Source organism: Tursiops truncatus, chromosome 6, assembly GCF_011762595.2.
Source record: "Tursiops truncatus isolate mTurTru1 chromosome 6, mTurTru1.mat.Y, whole genome shotgun sequence".
Taxonomy (NCBI): domain Eukaryota; kingdom Metazoa; phylum Chordata; class Mammalia; order Artiodactyla; family Delphinidae; genus Tursiops; species Tursiops truncatus.
Window position 1 is genome coordinate 27,882,512 of NC_047039.1, and position 11,904 is coordinate 27,894,415.

General features: G+C 39.7%; 1 pseudogene; it reads right to left on the reverse strand.

Moving 5' to 3' along the window:
- Positions 1 to 6,641: 6,641 nt before the first annotated feature.
- LOC117312892 (U6 spliceosomal RNA) lies at positions 6,642 to 6,742 on the reverse strand (annotated as a pseudogene).
- Between the last annotated feature and the right edge of the window lie 5,162 nt (positions 6,743 to 11,904).

An 11,904-nucleotide genomic window follows, 5' to 3' on the forward strand; every position in this document is an offset into this window, starting at 1 on the left:
TTTACAAAAAATGCTAAACGAACTTCTCTAGGCAAAAAACACAAGAGAAGGAAAAGACCTACAATAACAAACCCAAAACAATTTAGAAAATGGGAATACGAACATACATATCGATAAATACCTTAAATGTAAATGGACTAAATGCTCCCACCAAAAGACACAGATTGGCTGAATGGATACAAAAACAAGACCCATATATATAGCTGTCTACAAGAGACCCATGTCAGACCTAGAGAAACATACAGACTGAAAGTAAGGGGATGGAAAAAGATATTTCATGCAAATGGAAACCAAAAGAAAGCTCGAGTAGCAATTCTCATATCAGACAAAATAGACTTTAAAAAAAAGACTATTAAAAGAGATAAAGAAGGACACTACATAATGATCAAGGGATCGATCCCAGAAGAAGATATAACAATTGGAAATATTTATGCACCCAACATAGGAACACCTCAATACATAAGGCAAATACTAACAGCCATAAACAAGGAAATCGACAGTAACACATTCATAATAGGGGACTTTAACACCCTACTTTCACAAATGGACAGATCATCCAAAATGAAAATAAATAAGGAAACACAAGCTTTAAATGATACATTAAACAAGATGCACTTAATTGATATTTATAGGACACTCCATCCAAAAACAACAGAATACACATTTTTCTCAAGTGCTCATGGAACATTCTCCAGGATAGATCATATCTTGGGTCACAAATCAAGCCTTGGTAAATTTAAGAAAATTGAAGTTGTATCAAGTACCTTTTCTGACCACAACGCTATGAGACTAGATATCAATTACAGGAAACGATCTGTAAAAAATAAAAACACATGGAGGCAAAACAATACACTACTTTATAACAAAGTGATCTCTGAAGAAATCAAAGAGGAAATTTAAAAATACCTAGCAAAAATGACAATGGAGACACGATGACCCAAAACCTCTGGGACACAGCAAAAGCAGTTCTAAGAGAGAAGTTTATAGCAATACAAGCCCACCTTTAGAAACAGGAAACATCTCGAATAAACAACCTAACCTTGCCCCTAAAGCCATTAGAGAAAGAAGAACAAAAAAACTCCAAAGTTAGCAGAAGGAAAGAAATCATGAAAATCAGATCAGAAATAAATGAAAAAGAAATGAAGGAAACAATAGCAAAGATCAATAAAACTAAAAGCTGCTTCTTTGAAAAGATAAACAAAATAGATAAACCATTAGCCAGACTCACCAAGAAAAAAAGGGATAAGACTCAAATCAATAGAACTACAAATGAAAAAGGAGAAGTAACAACTGACACTGCAGAAATACAAAAGATCATGAGATATTACTACAAGCAACTCTATGCCAATAAAATGGACACCTGGAAGAAATGGACAAATTCTTAGAAATGCACAACCTGGCAAGACTGATTCAGGAAGAACTAGAAAATATGAACAGACCAATCACAAGCACTGAAATTGAAACTGTTTTTAAAAATCTTCCAACAAAAAAAGCCCAGGACCAGATGGCTTCACAGGGGAATTTTATCAAACATTTAGAGAAGAGCTAACACCTATCCTTCTGAAACTCTTCCAAAATATAGCAGAGGGAGGAACACTCCGAAATTCAGAAGGTAGAAGATGTAGAAGATGAGGCCACTGTCACCTTGATACCAAAACCAGACAAGGATGTTACAAAGAAAGAAAACTACAGGCCAATATCACTGATGAACATAGATGCAAAAATCCTCAACAAAGTACTAGCAAACAGAATTCAACGGCACATTAAAAGCATCATACACCATCATCAAGTGGGGTTTATTCCAGGAAAGCAAGGATTCTTCAATATATGCAAATCTATCAATGTGATAAACCATATTAACAAATTGAAGGAGAAAAACCATATGATCATCTCAATAGATGCAGAGAAAGCTTTTGACAAAATTCAACACCCGTTTATGATAAAAACCCTGCAGAAAGTAGGCATAGAGGGAACTTTCCTCAACATAATAAAGGCCATATATGACAAGCCCACAGCAAACATCATCCTCAATGGTGAAAAACTGAAAGCATTTCCACTAAGATCAGGAACAAGACAAGGTTGCCCACTCTCACCACTCTTATTCAACATAGTTTTGGAAGTTTTAGCCACAGCAATCAGAGAAGAAAAGGAAATAAAAGGAATCCAAATCGGAAAAGAAGAAGTAAAGCTGTCACTGTTTGCAGATGACATGATACTATATATATAGAATCCTAATGATGCTACCAGAAAACTACTAGAGCTAACAATGAATTTGGTAAAGTAGCAGGATACAAAATTAATGCACAGAAATCTCTGGCATTCCTATATACTAATGATGAAAAATCTGAAAGTGAAATCAAGAAAACACTCCCATTTACCATTGCAACAAAAAGAATAAAATATTTAGGAATAAACCTACCTAAGGAGACAAAAGACATGTATGAAGAAAATTATAAGACACTGATGAAAGAAATTAAAGATGATATAAATAGATGGAGAGATATACCATGTTCTTGGTTTGAAAGAATCAACATTTTGAAAATGACTCTACTACCCAAAGCAATCTACAGATTCAATGCAATCCCTATGAAACTACCAATGGCATTTTTCACAGAACTAGAACAAAAAATTACACAATTTGTATGGAAACACAAAAGACCCCGAATAGCCAAAGCAATCTTGAGAACGAAAAACGGAGCTGGAGGAATCAGGCTCCCTGACATCAGACTATACTACAAAGCTACAGTAATCAAGACAGTATGGTACGGGCACAAAAACAGAAAGATATATCAATGGAACAGGATACAAAGCCCAGAGATAAACCCACGCACATATGGTCACCTTATCTTTGATAAAGGAGGCAAGAATGTACAGTGGAGAAAGGACAGCCTCTTCAATAAGTGGCGCTGGGAAAACTGGACAGGTACATGTAAAAGTATGAGATTAGATCAATCCCTAACACCATACACAAAAATAAGCTCAAAATGGATTAAAGACCTAAATGTAAGGGCAGAAACTATCAAACTCTTAGAGGAAAACATAGGCAGAACACTCTATGACATAAATCACGGCAAGATTCTTTTTGACTCACCTCCTAGAGAAATGGAAATAAAAACAAAAATAAACAAATGGGACCTAATGAAACTTCAAAGCTTTTGCACGCAAAGGAAACCATAGGGCTTCCCTGGTGGTGCAGTGGTTGAGAGTCCGCCTGCTGATGCAGGGGACACGGGTTCGTGTCCCTGTCCGGGAGGATCCCACATGCTGCGGAATGACTGGGCCCGTGAGCCATGGCCGCTGAGCCTGCGCGTCCGGAGACTGTGCTCTGCAACGGGAGAGGCCGCAGCAGTGAGAGGCCCGCATACCACAAAAAAAAAAAAAAAAGGAAACCATAAACAAGACCAAAAGACAACCCTCAGAATGGGAGAAAATATTTGCAAATGAAGCAACTGACAAAGGATTAATTTCCAAAATTTACAAGCATCTCAATAACAAAAAAACAAACAACCCAATCCAAAAATGGGCACAAGACCTAAATAGACATTTCTCCAAAGAAGATATACAGACTGCCAACAAACACATGAAAGAATGCTCAACATCATTAATTATTAGAGAAATGCAAATCAAAACTACAATGAGATATCATCTCACACCAGTCAGAATGACTATCATCAAAAAATCTAGAAACAATAAATGCTGGAGAGGGTGTGGAGAAAAGGGAACACTCTTGCACTGCTGGTGGAAATGTGAGTTGGTACAGTCACTATAGAGAACAGTATGGAGGTTCCTTAAAAAACTACAAATAGAACTACCATATGACCCAGCAATCCCACTACTGGGCATATACCCTGAAAAAACCATAATTCAAAAAGAGTCATGTACCAAAATGTTCATTGCAGCTCTATTTACAATAGCCCGGAGATGGAAACAACCTAAGTGCCCATCATCGGATGAATGGATGAAGAAGATGTGGCACATATATACAATGGAATATTACTCAGCCATAAAAAGAAATGAAATTGAGCTATTTGTAATGAGGTGGATAGACCTAGAGTCTGTCATACAGAGTGAAGTAAGTCGGAAAGAGAAAGACAAATACTGTATGCTAACACATATGAATGGAATTTAAGAAAAAAAAATGTCATGAAGAACCTAGGGATAAGACAGGAATAAAGGCATGACCTACTAGAGAACAGACTGGAGGATATGGGGAGGGGGAGGGGTGAGCTGTGACAAAGGGAGAGAGTGGCATGGACATATATACACTACCAAACGTGAGGTAGATAGCTAGTGGGAAGCAGCTGCATAGCACAGGGAGATCAGCTTGGTGCTTTGTGACCGCCTGGAGGGGTGGGATAGGGAGGGTGGGAGGGAGGGAGACGCAAGAGAGAAGAGATATGGGAACATATGTATATGTATAGCTGATTTACTTTGTTATAAGGCAGAAGCTAACAGACTATTTTAAAGCAATTATATCCCAATAAAGATGTTAAAAAAAAAAGAATACATTTTGGGTTAATTTTTGTGAAAGGTGTAAAGTCTATTTCTAGTTTCTTTTTTTAAAACATTTGACTGTGCAATTGTTCTAGCACCATTTGATGAAAGATTATACTTTCTCCAATGTGTTGCCTTTGGTCTTCTGTCAAAAGTCAGTTGATCATATTTGTGTGAGTCTGCTTCTGGGCTCTCTATTCTATTCTACTGATATGTTTATCTTTTCTTTCACCAACACCAGGCTGTCTTGATTATGTAGCTTTATAGCATGTCTTGATGTCAGGTAGTATCTGTCCTCCAACTTTGTTCTTCTTCAGCATTGCTTTGGTTATTCTGGGTCTTTTGTGTTTTCATATAAACTTTATTCAAAGTTCTTTTTCTTTATTTTTTTTACTGAAGTATGTCTGATTTGCAGTTTTGTGCTAGTTTCTGGTGTACAACAAGGTGATTCAGTCATACATACATATACATATTCTTTTCATATTCTTTTCCATTATGGTGTGTTTTCATATAAACTTTAGAATAATTTTTTCAATATCTACAAAATAGCTTGCTAGGATTTTGATTTGGATTGTGTAGATTCAATACATAAAGTTGGGAAGAATTGACATCTCAAAAAAAAAAAAGAAAAAGTTGCCATTCAATCTAGCCAGAGTTTACTTCTTGAGGCATGTGTAACAAATTGCAGGCATTTATTACATGCTTAGTTGCCTAGATGGTATGTCCTAAAGCTAGAGTCTTTTAAAATGTTGTTTTCTTGACATTTGATTGTTCACTTGAAGCCTTTACACATCTTTCATTGGTGGGGTGTGAATAAAGATTGAGGTTACCTCAGATGGGACCGGAACAGTGGTAGTCATTTCAGAGAAGCTCAAGGCAGGGAGGACAGAAGCTGAAAAATACAATGCTACCTCTGCCTTGGGTGGATGTTTTTGATTTTCCAAAATTATCAAATGAAAAGGCAGCTGTTCCAGAGACTATCAAGCCCTGTGATTGAACATGACATTTAGCTTCAATTAGCACACATTACCTGCCTTTTATGCTTGATATTTCAGAAGCACTCTGAGGACTGCTCATCCTTGGGTCTAAAAGACTGGAGGTGGACACATAGATGCCATCCCAGCTGCATACAACCAACCGCATTTTATCTACCATCCACAACATGTATGGTTTAGTCAAGATTCTGACATAGAGCAGCTTTTCAGAAGAAGAAAAAATTGTTTTTGTCAGCTGTCCAATGGAGCAGACTGGGTGTTCCTTCTGTTTTCTCTCTTGGGAGTGGTCCTGAGTCCTCACATGTCCCATGACAAACATGCCTCAGAGAATAAGTTGTGCTGTGAGTCAGGTAGCATCACTGGAAACTCTACCAGAAATTAGTGTGGGCCTCAGTTAACCCAGCACCAATGCCCCATGCGTAGGTTCCCCTGCACTGGCAGCTGCAAACTTCCTGAGGCTCACAAACTCAGCATGTCAAAAACAAGAATCATGACCCACCTCTCCAAACGCCTTCTCTCTGTGCTTCCTGTCCCAGTCACTGGAACCACCATCCATCTGGAAACATGGAGATCTTTCTTGACTGGTTCCTCCCCTCACTCCCAAAGCAAACTTTCAACAAGTTCAGCCATTGGCCCTCTGACTTTTCTCAAATCTATCCACTTCGCTCCATCTCAACCTCAACATCCTAGTCCCAGCAACACCCATCTCTCTTCTGAAGGACTCTGACACCTTCCCAACTGGTCAGCCACATCCACTGCCCCTCTACCCACTGTCTACCCTAGTCCATGGTAACTTTTCAAAACACAATTCTATTGCTGCCCTTATGAAAGCTCTTCAACAATTTCCCACTGATCTCAGGACAGAGATCAGTATCCAGGTTGTGGTGGTCTGGCCTCTGCCTGTGACTCCTCATCTCAGGCCATAAAACATCCTCCAAATCTTGACAAACCAGCCCTGCTGGCTTTCCTCTCATCCATGCTCCCTCTCCCCACAAGACATTTGTACCTGCTGTTCCCTCTGTCTGCATTGGAACCATCCCAACACCATTCCCCTTTTATTATTGTGGTAAAATATACATAACATAAAATTTACCATTTTAACTAATTTAAATATACACTTCAGTAGCATTAAGCACTTTCACATTGTTGTGCAAAAATATGGAACACTTCACAAATTTGTGTGTCATCCTTGCACAGGGGCCATGCTAATTGTATTTTTCCAATTTTAGTCTATGTGCTGCTGAAGTGAGCACCTTCTCCCTTCTGACTATAAAGTCTGACTCGTCTTCCATTTATTCAGGGAAGCCTTTCAAGACCAGGTCCATCACAATCATACTTTCCCCTTGAATGCACAGCACCCAGTATGAGTTATATCAGCCGTCCCCAACCTTTTTGGCACTAGGGACCGGTTTCGTGGAAGACAATTTTTCCACGGGCTGGGGTGAGAGATGGGTCATGTGGTAATGTGAGCGATGGGGAGCGATGGGGAGCGGCAGATAAAGCTTCACTCACTCGCCTGCCGCTCACCTCCTGCTGTGCGGCCAGGTTCCTAACAGGCCGAGGACTGGGGATTGGGGACCCCTGAGTTATATGCTTGTTTCATTGGTGTCTGTTCTGTCTCACTAGACTATGAGCTCCTTGAGGGCAGCACTCAGGGCATAGAGGAATGTTAGGTACACAGTGGGAGCTCAGTGCATCCTAGTTAAATGAATAAACACAGAAATGCAATTCTACCTTTAGTGGAAAACATCTTTGACTTTATTATAGAAAATCATGAAGTTCTGCATTGCCTTGAACTCCATTCCAGTGCAGGATCTTGACTTCACCTTTGAAAAACTAAAATCAATAATGAGGGATTTTTTTTTATCCTTTTCTCAAATAGAAGAATTATTAATGCAGACTTTATCTCTCATAAAAGAGGAAACACCTGATGGTCTTTATTTCTTATATTCATTGAATATATATATTTATTTTTCTATTAAAAATGTTTATTCATTTTTCTGTGATATTTGTTTTTTAAATTTTTATTGGAGTATAGTTGATTGACAATGTTGTGTTAGTTTCTGCTGTACAGCAAAGTGAATCAGTTATACATATACATATATCCACTCCTTTTTAGATTTTTTTCCCAATGTAGGTCATTACAGAGTACTGAGTAGAGCTCCCTGCACTGTACTGTAGGTCCTTATTAGTTTCCTATTTTATATAGAGTAGTGTGTATATGTCAATCCCAATCTCCCAGTTTATCCCCCCCCTTCTCCCCTGGTAAACATAAGTTTGTTTCTTTACATCAGTGACTCTATTTCTGTTTTGTAAATAAGTTCATTTGTACCATTTTTTTTAGATTCCACATACAAGCGATATCATGTGATAGTCTTTAAATAGTAGGTTTTCCTTCGATTCTATGCATCACGGTTTCACAACTATTGACACTCAGACCTCTGAAGCAGTTTGTAATTTCCAAAAACGAATGTAAAGTAGAGCCTATTTTGCCTAAGCCTGCAAGATACCCAGCAAGATGCTGCCCCACCACATCTGTAAAGAAGTCCCCACCTCTCATTGGGGCTGATAGTGGGTTCTGAAGATGGCTTTCCCTGGAACCTGAGGTATGTCTGCAGCCACCAAGTTCATAGAGAACTTGTCACACCCAACTCCAAGAAGGCCTGATATGGGCCAGTCTGGGTAGGTCTGAGATTTCATGAGACCAAGGATGCCAACACTGAGTTATAGCAAGGACAGCTGACATTCACGTGACCCTTCACACTTTATGGGTTATTCATAACACCAAGAGCTCTTAGGAAGCAATATCAACAACAGCGTTCTCATTTTACAGATGAGGGGAAAACACTTAGAAGTCAAGCAGCTGGTCCAACATCCCTTAGCCAGGAGCCAGGCCAGATTTAGCACATGGTTTTGATGCCTAAACCCTTGCTTTTGTTACTCCACTTTGTGCAATATGTCATTAACTACTGCATTTTTTAAAGGCAACTTCTATTCCCACAGCACCCTAGAAATGGTATCAATAAAGTTCTTCTGGTCACTTTGCACCATGGGTGAAGCCATGGAAAGTAGAAAGAAATGTGGCCTGTGATTATAAGGCCCTTTAATGTGCTTGACCATTTACCTTACCACTTGATCGCATACTCTGTGGTTATTCATGAAGTGTGTTCTGGTCCCCTGGCTGATCAAAAGTCTGGAGGTCTCACACGATGATCAAGACTGCTTGGTAACCCACAGAACCTTAAAAGCCCTGGGTCCATGAGCTATCCCCAGGCTCTGTCTCCACTGTAGAGTGTGTCTTCGTGCAGACACAGTCTTGAAGCTGGTTCCTGTCCTGGCATCCTGCAAAGTTTCACTTAATCTTTGGGAAAAACTAGAATGCCCTCTGTCTCTAAGCATAGCTTCTGGTAGGCTGAGTCCATTAAGTTTCCTATAAATCCTGCTTGTTCCCACCCTCTTCACAGAGAACATGGTGAAAAACACACTAATCTCTTGGATCAAAGTGAGAACAAATGCATAATGCTCCCACTGCAGGATGAGAGCGTGCTTGGATAACCCTGTGGGCTCTTGGCTGGGGAGGTGATGAAAGGGAGAGAGGTGCCTGTCATGAGGTCATGGACCAAAACCTTCTGACACCTGTCCGCTTGCCACCATACTTGGCCCTGCTGAGCCAAAGATTCCAGTAACCAAAAAGATCCCTCTGTCTGCATGTCCCATCTCCCCGTTAGGTTTTCCTTTTTCATATCTATGAATTTGCCTTTCATCACCTCTGCCACATGTTCCCCTGAGCTCCGTATGACCCTTACCTCCTCTCCCCTTGGCCGCAGCTCATTTCTTTCATGTTAACCATCAAAAATTCAACAGGAGCAGAATGTAGGTAACTTAGCTTTATTCACTCAGCAGTGCATGCACACATCCCCCAAACTTTTATTACCTACCTCCATCTTAGGATTTCTTTTTAAACAAAGCTCCTTTGTTTAAAAAAGAAATCTTCCCAGGCTTCCTTCATCTCTTACTTCAGTGGTCTCACCTTCCAATTAAAAGACTTCAAACAGTTTGGGGACAGAGGGAAAGGGTTTTATGTTGTTTTCATGATTTTTTAAAATCAACATCATCTTCATCATTGTCATCATCATTATCATCGTTATTATTGTTATCATTTAGTATTGATTTTCACTCTGATCCTTACTTACAAAATCCTCTCTCCTAATAAAAAAACATTCTACTTTTGTATTACTTGAAATTAATGGTTCTGTTGTTGAATTTTAACTGTCAGCTTAAGAATAGTTTCCACTGGTGTCTGCATTTTACCGTCCATACATGCTCATTTTTCCCCTCAGGTGTGTGTTATTTTTTTTAACATAAGGACTTCACACAAGGAAACTGTGTATAAAAGGCATCAAGAACATATCTGTGGTCAGAGATAACAACTCAGAGGCATAGGAAGACCCTGGTTATTCACGTAGCTATTCCTGTCCTTTAACTTTTCTTACTTTTTCAGAGAAAATTGATGCCCTGAGAAAACCACTAGTGGTTTTGGAGAAATACTGATTTTTTGAGGGGAAAATCTTGCATTTCCATAACCAGGTGCTTACCTACCAGCACTTATAGTTTAAACAAACCATTTTACTCTTAAAATTATTCATGACAATGTATCTTGAAGAGCTCATTTAACAAACTTACTATGGAAACCATGGACTGAATGGAAAGGCTACAAAGCAGAATTGGAGAAGAACAGCATACTGATTTGAAAGCACATTAGCAGCTTTGTCTCTGCTAATACTGAAAGGGCTCATCTGAAAAAGAAACCTTTGGCTGCAAAGCATGGCATTGTGTTGGGAATTAAATTTCTCTTAGCGCACTGAGTATTAAGCAAAACGGATTGCTGTAAGTGTCTATGTATGGTCATTCAGTGCGTGTAGGAGAATTTGTGTCTGGTAGCAACAACAACAGTCGTTACAAAAGTTGAACGTGCCTGGTGAGCACAGGCAGCCAGCTGGGGAGGCAGCCGTGGTGATGGGGACACCAACCTAACCAGGGATTCATCGTTGGGTGAGTACCAACCTGACTTCTTGGTGCTTCAAAAGCATAAACAGGAGTCACTATATTGTACATCTGTATCTTATATAATATTGTACATCAACTATACTTCAGTTTTAAAATACGATATTAAAAAAAGCATAGGGCTTCCCTGGTGGCGCAGTGGTTGAGAGTCCACCTGCCGATGCAGGGGACACGGGTTCGTGCCCTGATCTGGGAAGATCCCACATGCCGCGGAGCGGCTGGGCCCGTGAGCCATGGCCGCTGAGCCTGCGCGTCCGGAGCCTGTGCTCTGCAACGGGAGAGGCCACAACAGTGAGAGGCCCGCGTACCGCAAAAAAAAAAAAAAAAAAAAAAAAGCATAAACAAGATGATTTATAGGGACTTGAAATCTAGTTTAGAAAAACAAAATTAGTGGAATGAGACCAACATGGAACTGGTTAGATGCTAAGAGCTGTTCCTAGAGTAGGGGCAGTTTCCTTATTCTTCTGTCACTTTGCTCACTGCCACTTTGACAAGAGACGTCCTCAGTCTTTGTGCCTTGGATTGCTACTATGGAAAAATTCCCCAGAGAGTAACTTTATTATGATTCTCTCATTCTTACTCAGTAATTTGTTCCAACATTACCCACCATAGTTATAGAAAACCTATTCTGAATATGCAGAGACTATATTCATTTTGGGTCCCAAAGTAGAAAGGGACAACTTTCTAGCTAATTAATTTTACTTGCATTTTTGTTTTCAGGCCTACATATTTATTTTAAGTAATGCCTTATACACAGCACTCAAAACTGGTTTTCAGATTAGAATATACGATATAAAGAACCTCAGACATTTCAATCACTTATAATCATGAAGTATTCTACTGAAACATAACCACTGACCCTGAGCACAGATATTATCTACTGCTGTGTAGCAAATTACTCCAAAATTTACTGACTTAAACAGCAATAAACATTTACTATCTTTTACAGTTTTTGTGAGGCAAGAACTTAGGGTGGTCCTGGATCCATGTCTCTCACAAGGTCATAGTAGGTAAGGACTGCCAGGATCTGATAGCTTGGTGAGCTGGAAGATCTACATGCATACTAGCCTATCCACACGGCTGGCAGCCAGTACTGGTTGTTGATACCAAGCCTCAGGTCTCTACCATGTGTGCTTCTCCACAAGGCTGGTTGAATATCTCCATGACGTGGTGGCAGGTTTCCCACAGAGCAAATGTGATGTGAGAGGTGGAGGTTATATCCCGTTTATGACCCAGTCTCAGTAGTCAAATAACATCACTTCTATTCATTAGAAGTGAGTCACTAAGTCCAGCCAGCATTCAAGGGGAAGGGAATTAAGCTCTACATTTTTTTTTTTTTGCGGTACGCGGG